The sequence below is a fragment of the Leuciscus leuciscus genome (assembly GCF_965113295.1).
Source record: "Leuciscus leuciscus genome assembly, chromosome: 3".
Taxonomy (NCBI): Eukaryota; Metazoa; Chordata; class Actinopteri; order Cypriniformes; family Leuciscidae; genus Leuciscus; species Leuciscus leuciscus.
The window spans coordinates 52100072-52117848 of NC_138727.1; the positions used below are offsets into that span (position 1 = coordinate 52100072).

Sequence of the window (17777 nt, forward strand, 5' to 3'; positions counted from 1 at the left end):
GGCATTTTTAATAAAATATAAACCATTTTATCGGTGTCCCCTGATTTCATGTCATGCCTGTTACCCTCACCAAAAAACCTTTGTAAAATAATGGTACATTCCTGTGACATCACTTCCAGGAAGTTACATCATCTCTCAATCATTATTCCAACAGTTAAAACACAAGCAAGTTTCTCTCTCTCTTCTATAATGCTCTATTTTGATGATTTATTAGGTATAACTGAGGTGGGGACATCATGCAATGTCAAAACTGTTACTGATTTTTAAAGTATAAATTTAAACAATTATTTATTTAACTTAATGTAATCAATATCTACAAGTAATATCCTTTCAAAGTGTACAACATGTGCTTTTGTGGCCTTGCCCTAATAGCTAGCAATTAGCAAATTAGCTTGAATTTGTCAAACCTGTTACTGTCAGGCCTGTTACTTTTGTATAGTAACAGGTTTTTACGTGGGGTAACAGGGATGACATAGATTAGGTGTCACCTTAGCCACACTGTTTTTAAAGTTTATCTGTGTAAATTGCTAAAAGTTTTAAAGGTCATCCTGGGTGTTTTATTGAGCTAATGCCTATATCTTTCAGAGTTGGTATTGCTGGTGCATCTGGCAATTAAAGTATTAACCCTCTGATGGTCTTCGGGGTCTTTTTGACCCGCAAATGACTTTTGCTGAATTAAAAAAAAAAATTATCTTTGTCTAAATGGCATGAAACTTTGTACGGCTCTCAACCCTTTCTAGATGTACAATAAAAAAAAAAAAATTGTAATGATATCTGTTTTTATGTTAGCGTGAAAAAAATAGTGACTTTCGTGGTCTTCTGGGTCTCCTGAGACCCCAGACAATAACAGAATCATATTTTTTTTTTAACAAATGTAATTTACTCTGTTTATTAATGTTTTTACTCCACATTTGTGCAGTTTTGGGAGGATTTATGATATATTTTAAATTTATATAAATAAATTAAAAATGTTTTTTTTTTTTATAGGTTTTTATACAAAACAGTTTACAGTTTTTTTTAAATGTAAAATTCACTTTATAAATGTCTAAATTTCATTCATGGGGATAACATGGATAATTTGACATGGTTTTGTGCAAAATGTTTGCCCATATTTTGGAAAATGTAGTTTTAAAAGTAAAAATTTTTCATTTTAGCCACTATAGAGCCCCATTATTTGCTATTTGACTAACAGAAATATATCTTTTCACAAGTTTTTTTCCAGTTGGATTCATATCTAAATACAGTATTATGAAATCACAATTCTAACAATAAAAATGACTTTTTTTGTGCGATTACAAACAATAGCAGTAAGGTGACTGCAGACCCTCGCCCCAATCTTGTAATGTTCAAGAAAGTGAAACCAAATGTTAGCATCTGTTTTCAGATCACCATAGAAAGACCAAGATCTGATTATCTTCCTTGCCTAATAATTGAACCAGATCAGTATATTTTAAGTTCTGTGAGGGGACATACTCACACAGACAAACAGATGGACGCATGGGTCTAATTACTCTAATTACAATACCCTTAAATCTTTAGATCTCTTAGAAATGTAATGTGCTTCACTAATACAACTAGGCTATGTCAAGTAATACAATTTAAAAAGGTAAAACTTTACAAAATTATGTAAACAAATATGTGCAGTGTACGCTGAAGAATGTGTGTCCTGTCATCCCTGTTACTCTGGTCAGTCCTGTTACTATGATGTCAATCCTGTTACTGTCATTAATTTCATAAAAAATATAAAAATTATATTTGAAATGGCCTTCCAAGTTTTTCCATTGTAACCCTATCTATATTGTATTTTTGACAAAGCCCTTCTTTTAATATCTCTCTTGTAAAAATATATATTTTTCTTAATTGACATGTGATCACCCTCCAAAATTTGTATGTTCTTGGTCATCTGAATGGCAAATATAAGATTGAAAAAAAAAATCTAAATTTTGAAACAATTCCAGTGAAAAGAGGGACTAAAATACTGCTCATATATGTGAAAACTATAACATATTTCTAATTAAAACTATAGTATATAGTAATGCATGTGTCTGTAACAGGCATGACAAAAATATCAAAACATGAGGTAGATAAATAGTCATAAAATAAAAAATTACATAGCCTGAGATGGCACAATACGATTTCTTGTTATTTTATGCTGTCTTCATTTAATGGATATTTAAAAAAAATTGTTTAAACTTATTTTATATTTTAATTTTTCAAAGTTGAAAAGGCACTGATTTCGTGGAATGACCCAGTTAAGTGTGAACAAGAGTGTTGTAGTTCTCTTACGAGAGGTCTCTCGTACTGCGTAAGATATCTTACGCTAGGGGGAAAATCCTTTTCCGCGAGATATTGAAGTTATAAAAACTTAATTTTGTAATAATGCAAAACGCGTTGCAGCAGCAATGCAGACATAGGCGAGACAGCTCGCGCGCCTATTGGCTGCTCTGCGGCAACTGCAGCAGCCTATCGAGCGAGGCCTGGCGTGACGTCAGACCCAATCAGGGAACTTCGCGCCCGCTGCGTCACGTCCCGCCGAAATGGGCGTGGTCTAGGCCTATAAATATCGCTCGCAGGCAGCTATTATCTGATTTTTCATCCTTCAAGCGAAGCACACGCATCGCTGGAGCTGGATTAGAAGCCGCGGCGTCGAGAGAGAGCACCTTCAGCGGGACGAGTCACTGAAGTCGCTGGCCGCGCCGCCTTCCTGCCTTCCTGCTGCGCTTTCCGGCGCTTATATCCTTCTCTTTTATTACTCTGTATTTGTGTGTGTGTGTGTGTCGCCGCTGCGACACACATTCTAAAAGAGCTAGCGTCTTTTTAAAGATGCCTTCCTGCGGCTCGTGCAGAGCCACACTCAGCGACGGGGACCGCCACGTGATCTGCGTTTCCTGCCTGGGTGAGGAACATGCAGCTCTCGCGCTCGCTGACGGCGGATGCCCTCACTGCGAGCTGATGGCAATGGCGACTCTGAGGACTCGCCTAGCCGTCTTCACCGAGACTGCTCCCCCGCCCGCCGCGGCGTCGCGCCGTAAAAAGCGCCGTGCCCAGCGGGCCCCGGAACCCTCCCTCAGCCGCCAAAGCTCGCCGGTTCGCCCGCTTGCTTCCCCGGCTTCTTCTGTTTCGCTTCCTGACGGACAGCGGCCGCCGTCTGCCGCCGCTTCCGTTGACATCGCGGATGAGGAAGCCCTGCTGGGAGAGGATGATTCCTGCTCTATCCTGGCGTCAGGCAGTGAGGATTGGGCGGGCTCTGAGGACCCCGCACCCCCTGCCCGCACGTCGTCAGGCAAGAGAGCTTCCATTGAGACGGAACTCATGCGAGTACTCGCACAGGCCGCGGCGAGCCTCTGCCTCGAGTGGTCTTCGCCTGAGCAGCCCGCTCACAACCGGCTGGATGGATTTTTCCTGCCTGGGGAGCGCGCTTCGCCTGCGTCCAGACCGGCGCCTTTTCTTCCTGAGTTACACGAAGAAGTCGCCAAGTCCTGGAGCGCCCCCTATTCTGCTAGAGTGCGTCCTGCTGTTTCTTTGGCATTCTCCGCCGTTGACGATGCCAAGAACAAAGGATACCTCTCGCTGCCGCCGGTTGAAGAGGCGATAGCGGCCCACTTATGCCCGCCCTCCGCTGGACGGCGCGCTAAGCCGGCCCTGCCCTCTAAAGCTTGCCGCACGACGTCAAGCCTGCTCCGCCGCGCTTTCTCCGCCGCCGGGCAAGCTGCGTCAGCGTTGCACACCATGGCAACGCTCCAGATCTTCCAGGCCGATCTCCTCCGTAAGCTGGATGAGGAAGGACCTGACGCGATCTGCGTGCCGGACTTAAGGAGTGCCACGGACCTCGCTCTTCGTGCTACTAAGTCCGCAGCACAAGCCATTGGACGGACTATGGCTTCTCTCACCGTGTCTGAGAGACATCTTTGGCTGACGCTCTCGGAAATGGCCGAGTCTGAACGCACCGCGTTCCTCGACGCCCCGCTTTCCGCCACAGGCCTCTTTGGATCCTCCGTCAAGGACTTCGCGGAGAGATTCGCAGAGGTACAGAAAGCGTCTCAGGCTATGAAGCACTTCCTCCCGAAGCGCTCCAGCTCTGCAGCAGGCCGTGCGAAACCGTCTGCTCAGAGCTCACAGCCACAGCCACCGTCCACGACCTCCACTTCACAGCGCCGCCAGGCCAGAAGCGCGAGACCGCGCTCCCGCTCATCCGGTCGCCGCCCCGCAGGACGTGGCTCGCGACCTAGGATCACGGTGAAGCCCGAGGCCCCGAAGTCGTCCTAGCACAGCTAGGAAAACGACGGTGTTCCAGTCCCGCTGCGGCCGGACTCACACCAAAGCTATTCGCTCGTCCAGTTCCAGAAAATGTGACTGTTCCAGTGTTTTCTGCAGCCAACAAGTCGGTTCTGTCACCCGCTTGCCTGCACACAAATGCCGTTTTCACGGCTACCCAGATAAATCCCCAAAAGAGTGTATTTTCTGGTGTCCCGGCCACGGCCGATGGTGTTTCATGTGTAGTAAGAATGCCCACTGCCCAGTGCCCGTCCCTACACACAAGCACAGCCTGTCACACAGGGCTCGCGCACATAAAACCGACTCAGATCGGTTGCGCTTCAAACATGGTGAACGTGCCCACTACCCAGTGCCCACTAACACCACGTTATGCATGTCTCACGGTTTCTGTAAAAACGAAACCAACGTGCACTCGCTTCACGCAAGCGAACGATGCTTTCGGTGTGATAAATGTGCCCGCTGTCCCGCGCCCACATCCACACATAGACATGACAGTTCCCACGGGAACCGCCCAGCCCTCCCCCTCGCGGTTAACCACCGCAGAGGAGTCGAGCGCGGGCAATCTGCCCGCTGTCATCAGCGCGCCCCATGCCTCAAATGTCACGAGCGCCACGCTTGTGTTACAGCACACCGAAGCTTCTCCATCGCTGAGCGAGCGGAGCGCGCTTCGTATTCAACCCCTAGCTATCCATGCAGACGCATGGGCAAAGCTACCCGGGGTTTCGAAGTGGGTGCTGAACATAATAGAAAGAGGCTATTCGCTGCAGTTTCGCCGACGCCCTCGCCTCTATGTGGCGCGCGTCGAGACCACGGTAAAAACAGAAGTAGCACATCTGCTTCGAGCCGAAGTGACGAAACTATTGAGCAAAGGGGCCATAGAGCCTCCCTCTCAAGATCAGAGCGAAGGAGGGCTATACAGCAGATACTTCCTGGTACCGAAAAAAGACGGGGGTCTCAGACCCATACTAGATCTAAGGCAACTGAACAAAGTGCTTGTGAAGCGACAGTTCAGGATGCTCACGACCAGGCAAATCCTTGTGCAGATTCGCCAAGGAGATTGGTTTGTGTCAATAGATCTGAAAGACGCGTATTTTCAAATACAGATAGCGTCACGTCACAGGCGATATTTGAGATTCGCCTTCGAGGGCCAGGCATATCAGTACACAGTCCTGCCGTTCGGTTTGTCCCTAGCACCCCGTACATTTACGAAGTGCATGGATGCGGCGCTCGCACCCCTCAGAATGAGAGGCATGCGAATGCTGAACTATTTGGACGATTGGCTGATTCTAGCGCAATCTCGCGCAGTGCTCATAGAACACACGACCATTTTACTCGATCACCTCGAGGATTTGGGTCTGAGTGTCAATTGGGCGAAGAGCTCCCTGTCACCCAGTCAGAAAATATCTTTCCTGGGCACAGAACTGGACTCACTATCCATGATAGCGCGACTATCACAACAGCGCGCGGTAGACATTCGACGCACAGCAAACTCTTTTCGCTGCGGCGCGTCTGTCCCGCTCAAGAGATTTCAGAAGATGCTAGGTCTCATGGCCTCAGCATCGTCAGTGCTCCAGCTGGGTCTGCTCCGCATGCGCCCGCTGCAGTTTTGGCTGAAAGCGCGAGTCCCACGCGAAGCGTGGGCACCCGGTTTGCTTCGCCTCAGGGTCAATCAGAAGTGCGTTACAGCTCTGAAACCCTGGAAAGTGAACGACTGGTACCAATCAGGTGTAAGCCTGGGGACTTCCTCGAGGGTGAAAGTGGTGTCCACGGACGCGTCCACCTCGGGATGGGGAGCGCTGCTCGAGGGCAGACCGTTCTTCGGCCAGTGGTCAGAACGGGAGAAGCTCCTGCACATAAACTGCCTCGAAATGCTGGCAGTAGACAACGCGCTGACGCGTTTTTGTCCCCAAATAAAAGGTCACCACGTCTTGGTCCGTTCGGACAACATGTCTGTGGTGTCCTACATAAATCGCCAGGGCGGCATCAGATCCGAGAAACTGTACAGGCTGGCAGAACGCCTCCTGGTATGGGCTCAGTGCAACCTGCGCTCGCTCAGAGCAGCGCACGTGCCAGGGATCTTGAATATAGGACCGGACAGACTGTCCAGGAACAATGTTCCGGCAGGCGAGTGGTCTCTACACCCACAGACAGTCCATCTGCTGTGGAAGAAATTTGGCAGAGCGGAAGTGGACCTGTTTGCGTCTCAAGAAAACGCTCACTGTCAAGAATTTTTCTCCAAGAGCAGGAGCGCGCTGGCCCATGTGTGGCCCCGCCGCCCGCTCTATGCTATTCCCCCCGTCTCTCTCCTGCCTCAGGTGATAGAACGGATCAGGGAAGAGGGATGCTCAGTACTGCTGGTAGCACCGTTCTGGAAAAACCAACCTTGGTTCCCAGTCGTGATGCAGTTAGCAAGTACTGCCCCGTGGCCAGTACCAATGAGGAGAGATCTCCTCTCACAGGCCCGCGGCTCGATCTGGCATCCTCACCCAGAACTATGGTCCCTTCATGTCTGGGCCATCAACGGGTACATGTTGGACTCCCTAAAGGAGTATTAAACACGATCACGCAGGCTAGAGCTCCGTCTACAAGACGACTCTATTCTTCGAAATGGTCGGTGTTTTCGGGCTGGTGCACAGCCCGTGGTGTGTCACCCACAAACTGTGGTGTGACGGAGGTGCTTTCCTTCCTACAAGAGCTGTTGGATGGGGGCAGGGCCCCCTCCACGCTCAAAGTTTATGTGGCGGCTATAGCAGCGTTCTCAGAAACAATGCTTGGTCAGTCAATAGGAAGGAACGATTTAGTCATCCGCTTCCTTAGAGGGGCTAAGAGACTGAATCCTCCCAGACCTCCCTCAGTCCCCGTATGGGACCTTTCTACAGTTCTGGAAGCCATGAAAGGTGCGCCATTTGAGCCTTTACAGTCAATCGATTTGAAACACCTGTCTTTCAAGACGGTGTTTTTGCTGGCTCTCGCTTCAGTGAAGCGCATAGGGGATCTGCACGCGCTCTCTGTGAGCGCGGCGTGCATGGAGTTTGGGCCCAATGACTCAAAAGTTATACTCAAACCTAAGCACGGTTATGTTCCAAAATCCCTCAACACACCGTTTAGGGCGCAGGTTATCTCCCTGTCAGCCCTACCGGTCCCTGATGAGGAAAGAGACGCGAGCCTCCTTTGCCCAGTCAGGGCATTACGAGCTTATGTGTCTCGCTCGTCTGTTTTCAGACAGACGGAGCAGCTTTTTGTTTCGTTTAGCGGACGTTCTAAGGGACTAGCCGCGTCGAAACAGAGCCTATCCAGATGGATAGTTGATGCTATAGCGCTGGCATACGCCTCCAAGGGCATGCAGTGCCCATTGGGTGTCAGAGCGCACTCCACGAGAGGCATGGCCTCTTCGTGGGCCTGGTCAAGTGGGATTGCCTTGCAAGATATTTGTATGGCGGCAGGCTGGGCCTCCCCGTCTACATTTATAAGGTTTTATAAACTAGAGGTTCCCGCCCTGCAGGCCAGGCTGCTGTCGGTCTAAATTACCAGTATTATCTGACCTGATGCGATCAGCTCAGAATGCTGCTTCTGCTGAGCACAGCTCAATGTTCGACAGTATAAAGCTGGGCAAACTGTGTAAGACCCACATTTTCCCCATCAGTTCAGGCCGTACCCCGCCCTGTCTGTATGATGAAATTCGCGTCCCATCGACGCTACTATATGTGGAAAAGTGAGGCTGCACCCCTCCCTCTTCCCGGACTCCCTGTGAGTTCCCTGAGTGATTGTGCACTATATGTACCCCGGGCTTTCGCCCTTGGGTCTTTGGTGTCAGATCTCAGCATGCACGGCGTTTTACATTGGGTCCCCTAGCGTAAGATATCTTACGCAGTACGAGAGACCTCTCGTAAGAGAACGTACTCGGTTACTAACGTAACCTCGGTTCTCTCTAGAAGAGGGAACGAGTACTGCGTATCTTGCCGTGCATGCACACGCTCTGGTTGCTTCGATGATGAAAAACCAGATAATAGCTGCCTGCGAGCGATATTTATAGGCCTAGACCACGCCCATTTTGGCGGGACGTGACGCAGCGGGCGCGAAGTGCCCTGATTGGGTCTGACGTCACGCCAGGCCTCGCTCGATAGGCTGCTGCAGTTGCCGCAGAGCAGCCAATAGGCGCGCGAGCTGTCTCGCCTATGTCTGCATTGCTGCTGCAACGCGTTTTGCATTATTACAAAATTAAGGATAATTTTTGGCTTCAATATCTCGCGGAAAAGGATTTTCCCCCTAGCGTAAGATATCTTACGCAGTACTCGTTCCCTCTTCTAGAGAGAACCGAGGTTACGTTAGTAACCGAGTACGTTACTGGAGGGCTCCAGCAGGGCGAACGTATGAGCTATGTTACGGTGCACCTCGCTTCCTCCCTTCAGTCATTACACACATGATCTGAGGAAAGTTAATAGGCTTGTTCGACTTCATGCAGCTCTGCGCAGACCGATCGACGGCTGACTTGAAGCAGTGCATGCCGGAAATTTTGTCTGACTTGATTTTTTTTTCTTTTTTTTTTGAACACACAAATAGAGTCATTAATACAGAGAAAAAAAATATATATAAACAAGAGCAGAGCCAGGAGAAGTTTCAAATAAATACATTAAAGATAGAGCATAACTGAATGGTTTTAGCAGCCTTCTTATTTTTTGAATCATGGATGGATTTAATGTACTGTTCCGTCTCCTTACCAAAAGCTATAAAAGAAGGTTTAGAATTACTAAATTTGGCTTTGTGATTACTAAATATTTCTTTCTGTTTTTTACTTTTATTATCATGGAAACCAAACAGTACATCTTTCCACAACAACAAAGAAAAATCAGCAACAAGTTTAACAGTAATGTATCGGGACAGATCTTTCCAGAAAGTGATGGTGTTGGGACATTGCCAGAACAGGTGTACCATTGTTTCTGGACATATTCCACATAAAGAACAGTTAAAGGGATAGTTCACTTTGAAATTAAATTTTGGTATGTTTTAGCTTACCTCAAGGGCATCCAAGATGTAGGTGTCTTTTTTTTCCACAGTAGTTTCAATTTTGATATTTTTAGGTCAAACCGTTCTTGTCTGTCAGTCATATAATGCAGGTCGATGGTCACTGTCTCAAAGAGCATGCACAGAGTCCAAATTAAAACAATTCCCCATCGTCCAAATTAAACAATTCCCCATCGTAAGTACACATTGATGGCCCAAGACACGAAACGAGCGGTTTGTGTGAGAAAACGAACAGTATTTATATCGTTGTTACCTCTTGTACACAGCCACGTCCAAGTGATCTGAGAGCGCCGGCGGGTATAGACTAGATGTCGCATTGGCTACGGTTTCGTTCCAATGAACTGCAGTAGCCAAGGCGACTTCTATTGTATATATCTATACCCGCCCGCGGTCTCAGATCACTTGGACGTGGCTGTGTACAAGAGGTAACAACGATATAAATACTGTTCGTTTTCTCACACAAACCGCTCGTTTCGTGTCTTGGGCCATCAATGTGTACTTACGATGGGGAATTGTTTAATTTAGACGATGGGGAATTGTTTTAATTTGGACTCTGTGCATGCTCTTTGAGACAGTGACCATCGACCTGCATTATATGACTGACAGACAAGAACGGTTTGACCTAAAAATATAAAAATTGAAACTACTGCGGAAAAAAAGATACCTACATCTTGGATGCCCTTGAGGTAAGCTAAAACATACCAAAAATTAATTTCAAAGTGAACTATCGCTTTAACACATATGTCAAGCTTAAACCTAAGGAGATAATGCTTAGCAGGATAATATGTATGATTTTGAAAGAGATTTCTCTTACTTTATTCATAAGGAGGTATTTGTAAGGAAGGTTCCATATATTCCCCCAGTTCAGGTTGTTAACAAAATTAGACCAATATTGAACAACATTAGGGGTGCTGGTGACATCTCTCTGGAATAAAGAGAGAATATTACGATTATTATTCCTCGTTGTGGTTGCGAAACAAATATTACCAACTGAGGTCAGCTTAGGGTCCAAATCTGGTAAGCAATCTGGTTTTCCAGCCCCTTTTAAGAGAGTTAACATACCAGATGGGATGGCATCCATAACAATTGCAAACTCTCTTGGGGGGATTGGAATGCCAAAAGTGTGAAGGAATTCAGAATAATTCAGCAATAATCCATTATCATTTAATAGTTGGGATACTAGAATTATGTTATTATTGAACCAAGTTTTATAAAATAAGGATTTATTCTTGAATTTAATAAGCCGATTATTCCAGATGAAGCACCTATGTGGGGAGAAATTATGTTTGTAGATTAATGACCATGCTAAGAGCATTTGTTTATGGAATTTAGATAAAATTAAGGGGATTTTTTTCTATTTTATAATCACTTAAAAGTAAAAATTCTAGACCACCAACCTTCGGGAAAGTATAATTAGGTATAAAATTCCATGTAGATGTGGGATTTTTTTTTTTTTTGAAAATGCGTTATCCAATTTATTTTAAAAGTATAATTAAGGGTTGTAAAATCAAGAAAGTTTAGACCACCACATTCAACAGTGTTCATAATAACAGATTTTTTCACATAATGCGTCTTGTTTTTCCAAATAAAATTGAAAAGTGACTTATCAATGGAATTACATAGCTTTTTGCTGACAAACAAGGGGATAGCTGCATATGTAAGACGGGATAAACCTTCTGCCTTTGTCAGCAATACTCGTCCTTTCAAGGATAAATCCCTCTGCAGCCATTGATTTAACTTTTTCTTTGTCTTATCACTAATCAAATTAAAGTTTACAGAGCATCTCTCCTCCTCATTTTTCATTATAGTAATCCCTAGATAAGTGACCTTATCTTTGATTGGTATGCTACAGATCTGGGAGGTGTCGCTTTCTTTAAGGGAAAAAAAGTTCACACTTCTTCAGATTTAAGCAGAGTCCAGAAGCTGCGGAAAATAATTATATTGTTTTGATAGCGATTGGCACCTGGCTGGCATTTTTTTTTTTTATAATGTAGTATCATCTGCTAGTTGGGTGAGGATAACGTCTCTTTCTGCAATTGAAATTCCTTTTAAAGCACTATTTTTAATATGTGTGGAAAGAAGTTGAGTACATAAAATGAATAGGTAGGGGGAGGCAGGGCAGCCCTGTCGGATGCCTCTTTGCAGCTCAAATCTTGGCGATGTCCCATTTTTTTTTTAATCTGATAGAGCTATTGGCTTTGCAGTACATTGTTCTAACAGCTTTACAAAAAAAAAAAAATCACCAAAACCAAATTTCTCAATAGTTTGAAATACAAAGTTATGCTCTACTGTGTCAAAGGCTTTATAGAAGTCCAAGAAAAAGATAAAACTATCATCAGGGCTGTGATGAGGTTCAGTTCAGTAATGGTGAGGAAGGAAGAAGACAGGGATCGGCTTGAGCTGGGACACTCGATTTATTCACTTTTCTCAAAGGGGTAAAACAAAAGGTGCACACAAAGTGCATTCACCGTGCACAAGCACAGCCACAAAACACGATAACTCAGAATATTCTTTCGATGACTCTTTGATCAGCTTCTCCGCAGCGCACGAGGTCCCAGCTCCTCTCTCTCTCTCTCTCTCTCTCTCCCGCACGCCGGCTTATATCCGGTCTCTCCACGCCAATTACTGCAATCAGACACAGGTGTTCATCATCTGCACTTGACCTACTTACGCTCCGCTCTGCTCCGTCCTCTCTCTCCCGCTACAGACTCCGCAAAACCACGCCCCCCTCGCCACATACCCCCAACCGCCTGACTCAGGCCGGGGAGCCATCCAGAGAAAAGTCAGGAGCATGTAGGAGCGGACCGCCACACAGAGCAGCCTTTATCTGGGTGAAAGCCTGCTGACACTGCTCCGTCCACTGAACCGTATCTGGTGCCTCCTTTTTAGTTAAATCAGTCAGCGGGCTAGCGGTGTCCGAAAAATTAGGTACAAACCTTCTGTAATAACCCGCTAGCCCCAGGAGCTGTCTAACCTCCTTTTTGGTCTTGGGTCTTGGACAAGTCACAACTGCTGCCGTCTTGTCAATTTGGGGACGCACTTGTCCATGACCCGAGTGAAAGCCCAGTTACTTCCACCCGCCCAATTGCACACTTCTTCGGATTGGCCGTGAGCCCAGCCCTTCTCAGCGTCTTCAGGACAGCTCGCAACTGTTGCATATGCCGCTGCCAATCACCACTATAGATGATAATATCATCCGGGTATGCAGTGGCATATGCAGCATGCGGCCGGAGAATTCTGTCCATCAGACGCTGAAAAGTCGCTGGAGCCCCGAACAACCCGAACGGAAGAGTAACGAATTGGTATAATCCGAACGGCGTTGTGAAAGCTGTCTTTTCTTTGGTCATGGGAGACAAGGGGATCTGCCAATAACCCTTGGTTAAGTCCAGTGTCGAATAAAAGCGAGCAGTACCTAGTCGATCAAGCAATTCGTCAACCCTAGGCATTGGATATGCGTCGAATTTCGACACAGCATTCACTTTTCTATAATCCACACAGAACCGTACTGAGCCGTCCGTTTTAGGAACTAAAACTATTGGGCTTGCCCAGTCACTGTTGGATTCTTCTATCACTCCCATTTCTAGCATTGCTTCTAATTCACTTTGAACCACTTTTTTCTTGTGTTCTGGCAATCTATACGGCCGGCTGCGAAAAACCACGCCCGGCTCAGTCTCAACATGGTGCTGAATGAGATTCGTTCGACCAGGCAGGGGTGAGAACACATCAGCAAAATCTGCTTGTATGGACTTTATATCAGTGAGCTGTGAGGGTGAGAGGTGGTCTCCTCCAGGGGCCAGAGCGAGAGATTGAGATTTTGAACTCACTTCTGGACCGAGATCCTCCTCCCCACTCACTACCGTCGCCAGCATCACTGATTCCGCCTCAGACCATTTTTTTAGCAGGTTGAGGTGATATATTTGATGTGCTCCGCCTCTATCCATTCGAGCTACCTCATAGTTGAGATCACCAACTCGCCGTGTGACCTCGAAGGGTCCTTGCCACTTCGCGAGTAATTTTGAACTAGAAGTAGGGAGTAATACAAGCACTTTATCTCCCGGTGTAAATTGACGCAGTCTAGAGCCCCTGTTGTACAACCGACTCTGTTTGTCCTGTGCCTGTAACAAATTCTCCATTGATAGCCGCCCCAAAGTGTGGAGTTTTGTTCTCAGGTCCATGACATACTGAATTTCGTTCTTGCTATTAGAAGGTCCGTCCTCCCAAGTCTCTCTAAGGACGTCCAATACCCCACGGGGCTGACGTCCATAGAGAAGCTCGAAGGGGGAAAACCCCGTGGAGGCTTGCGGGACCTCCCGTATAGCGAACAAGAGGGGTTCTAACCACTTATCCCAATTTTTGGCGTCTTCGTGTACGAACTTACGAATCATGGATTTTAACGTGCGGTTAAATCGTTCAACCAACCCGTCCGTTTGAGGGTGATAGACGCTGGTTCGAATCGATTTAATGCCCAATAACTCGTAAAGTTCGCGAATAGTACGTGACATAAACGCCGTGCCCTGATCGGTGAGAATTTCTTTCGGAATTCCCACCCGGGAGATTAGTTGAAACAGTGCGCTCGCCACGCTCTTAGCGGAAATAGTGCGGAGCGGCACTGCTTCAGGATACCGCGTTGCATAGTCCACCAGAACTAGTGCAAAGCGGTGTCCCCGCGCTGACCGTTCTAATGGCCCGATGAGGTCCATACCAATTCGCTCGAAGGGGACCTGCATTAATGGTAGGGGGCACAATGGTGCTTTTGGAGTGGCCGGTGGATTCACCAACTGACATTCACGACAAGACGCGCACCATCGGCGTACATTCTCGTGAATGCCCGGCCAAAAGAACCGGGCCATGAGACGGCTTAGTGTAGCTGTTTGACCTAAATGCCCGGCCATTGGATTACAATGAGCCGCCTGGAAAAGCATTTCCCGACGGCTTTTAGGAATCAATAACTGGGTTGTATCTTGTTTTGTTTGGGCGTCTTGGGTCACCCGATACAACTTATCTTTTAAAATTGAAAAATAAGGGTAGGAGAGCGGTTGGTCAGGATGAAGACGCTGACCGTCGATAGAACGAACCTGATCAAAGGCATTTTTCAGCGTTTCATCCTGGGACTGTTCCAGGGGAAAATCATCATGCTCAGTGAGGATGGTTCGCTCCAGAGCACTCCGTTCCCCAGAAACAGGCTCCAGAGGTTCCGATTCAGTTTCTCCTAACTGTGCAACCGCTATTCCACTCTCCTCTCTTTTCCCCCAAAAAGCATCAGAACATAAATACCCCAATAATTTATTAAATGAGGGCCAATTAGTACCCAAAATTATCGGATGCCGGAGGTGCGGGTTAACTGCCACCTCTACTCTATGCTTTTCTCCCCTAAATTGAATATCCACAGGCAAAATAGGATACTTCACCACTTCCCCGTGCACACACCGAACCTTAACCATGCGGCTATTATCCAATGCCCTAGGTTGAATCAGGCTTTGATGTATGGAGGATTGGTTACATCCTGAATCTACCAAAGCCTGATATGTACCCCCCTTGATACTCACTGGTATTTGGTATAGGCCAGCTTGATCTAGGGCAGCCTGTGGCGCGTCGGGGACCCGGATCAATGTCCCCACCTCCATCACTGGACATCTGTCAATGAAGTGTCCTGGGTCCCCGCAGCGCCAACAGGCTGGCCCAGACTTTACCGCCGCCCTGGCGGCAGGAAGCGGGTCAAGCGATTGGCGTGGAGAGAGCGGTGTTGGACTTTGTGGGGTGAAGAATCCAGTGGTCGAGCTCCCTCCCCTGGGAGGAGCCCTGGGAGCAGCTGTGGGATCTGCCGAATAGCCCGTCCTCCATCTCGGCGCTGGCTTCGGCGGGAGCCCTCCGCGTGACCTGGGGAGAGGGACAGGTTTGGGGAGAGAGTGAGACGGTGGAGAGAGAGAGAGAGAGAGAGAGAGAGAGAGAGAGAGAGATGCAGATGGTAGGGGTTCGCCGACCCCTGGGCACGCCACCATCTGGTCCTCCGCCAGCCGGATGGCCTGGTTCAGCGACGTCGGGCGGTGGCACTGGACCCACTGTGCAGTCTTCCTAGGCAGCCTGGCCACGAACTGCTCCAGTACCACACGATCGATCACATCCTCGACGTCGCTTTCGTCGGCCATCAGCCATTTGCGGCAGGAGTCCCGGAGCTGCTGTGCCATCACGAAGGGTCGGCCGGACTCTTCCAGTGTCAGGGTCCTGAACCGCTGTCGATGTTGTTCCGGGGTCCGACCGACCCGCTGGAGGATGGCACGCTTGAGGTCCCGGTAGACCAGGAGATTCTTGACTGGCAGTTGGTGTGCGGCTATCTGCGCTTCCCCGGACAGCAGAGGGATAAGCCGCATTGGCCAGTCCTCAGTGGGCCATCCCCGATCCTCTGCCGATTTCTCAAATAAATCCAGAAATGCTTCTGGATCATCCTGAGGACCCATCTTGTTGAGCGGCAGAGGAGATGGACTGTCTTTAGGCGAGGGGATGGCCCGAACCTCCCGGTCTACCCAGCTCCGGAACAGCTCGCGGTCTTCATGCTGGGATCGGAGGAGCGCCTCGAATCGCTTGTCTTGCTCCTCCTTGATTGCCAGCAGGTGTTGGTGTTGCTCTTGATGAAGACCAGCGAGCGACTGGATGATATCCGCAAATGGCGTACCTGGCGGGGACTGCATGGCGGCGGCGTACTTCTTCCTTCCCGGGTTTCGGCACCAGTGTGATGAGGTTCAGTTCAGTAATGGTGAGGAAGGAAGAAGACAGGGGTCGGCTTGAGCTGGGACACTCGATTTATTCACTTTTCTCAAAGGGGTAAAACAAAAGGTGCACACAAAGTGCATTCACCGTGCACAAGCACAGCCACAAAACACGATAACTCAGAATATTCTTTCGATGACTCTTTGATCAGCTTCTCCGCAGCATACGAGGTCCCAGCTCCTCTCTCTCTCTCTCTCTCTCTCTCTCTCTCTCTCTCCCGCACGCCGGCTTATATCCGGTCTCTCCATGCCAATTACTGAAATCAGACACCGGTGTTCATCATCTGCACTTGACCTAATTACGCTCCGCTCTGCTCCGTCCTCTCTCTCCCGCTACAGACTCCGCAAAACCACGCCCCCCTCGCCACAAGGGCATAAAAATTAATAATCAATTATATCTAAGACAAGCCGAATATTGTTTGAGATGTGTCTTTTTCTCATGAATCCTGATTGGATTTAATCAATAATGGGGTCTAAAACATTTTTTAATCGTTTTGCAATAATTGAGGCAAAAATTTTGTACTCAGTGTTCAGCAATGAAATAGGTCGCCAATTATCTATAAACAGTGGATCCTTTTTGGATTTGGGGATTAACGTAATTAAGCCTTGGGTCAGAGAAGGAGGTAGAGAACCTTTTCCAACACTTTCTAATATTACTTCAAGTAGAAAAGGATCTAAATCTTGTGTAAAAGCCTGATAAAACTCTGCAGAAAGGCCATCAACACCCAGAGATTTGTTAGTTTTACCATGTTCAATTGCAAATGTAATTCCCTGCAAGGTTATAGGGTCATCGCAGAGTTTCCTATCATCTTGAGAGATTGGAGTGACGATAAGATAGTTCAAGAATGTAGTGGTTGATTGATGGCAATATTTGGACTTGTATACATTTCTATAGAAGTCCGCACAGAAAACAGCTATGCTCTTCGAATCATCAGTTACAGTATCGTTAATATTAAGTTGCTGGATTAAAGTAAATTTCCCATGATATCTTTCTAAGCCAAAAAAATAGGCAGAGTTCTGCTCCCCTTCTTATAAAGGCACCTTTTGCTTTCTTGGAGTAAATCTCATTTAGTTTAAGTTGTTCCGAAATTAAAGTTAGTTGTTCCTCTTCTGATATATTTACAGGGTCCTTTTGGTACAAGGAAATTATTTTAGAGACCACTCTTTCTTCCTCCAATTTACGATTTTTGGATAAGATACTACCATAATTCCTCAAGTAATGGCCAGCTTTAAATTTCAGAAGTTCCCAATTGCTACCAAAAGCATCCTCGGACTTTGCTTTATTCCAAAATTTCAATATTAGATTTTTTTATTTATTTCTGATTTAACCTCATCGTGTTGAAGAAGCGAACTGTTTAGTTTCCAGTAAGCATTCCTACTGTACATCTTGTGGAGGGGGCAGAGTGCAAGGGGATAAAGATGGAGACTGCATTATGATCTGTTAATGGGGTTGTGATGATATTAACTGATATTTTATCAATATTCAAATGATCAGAAACTAACCAATAGTCCAGTCGTGAACGTCTGTTGGCACTTCTATTACTCCAAGTAAAAGCATTTATGTTAGGATTGTTAATGGGGAGAGAGGGGAAATCTGGGTCCCCGAGGGAGATCACAGGAGCATCCGCCATACAGTAGTCGTGTAGCTTGTTCACAAGCGGATTGTCCGTTGGTACCTGCATGCTGCCGTAGTTGTGGTATGCTAGCTAGCGATGC

At 47.1% G+C, this 17777-nt stretch overlaps 1 protein-coding gene across 1 annotated transcript in view; it reads left to right on the forward strand.

The window, feature by feature from the left end:
- Positions 1–17777, forward strand: part of LOC309493633 (uncharacterized protein) — a 454994-nt gene that overhangs the window by 3222 nt on the left and 433995 nt on the right. The window lies entirely within an intron of this gene.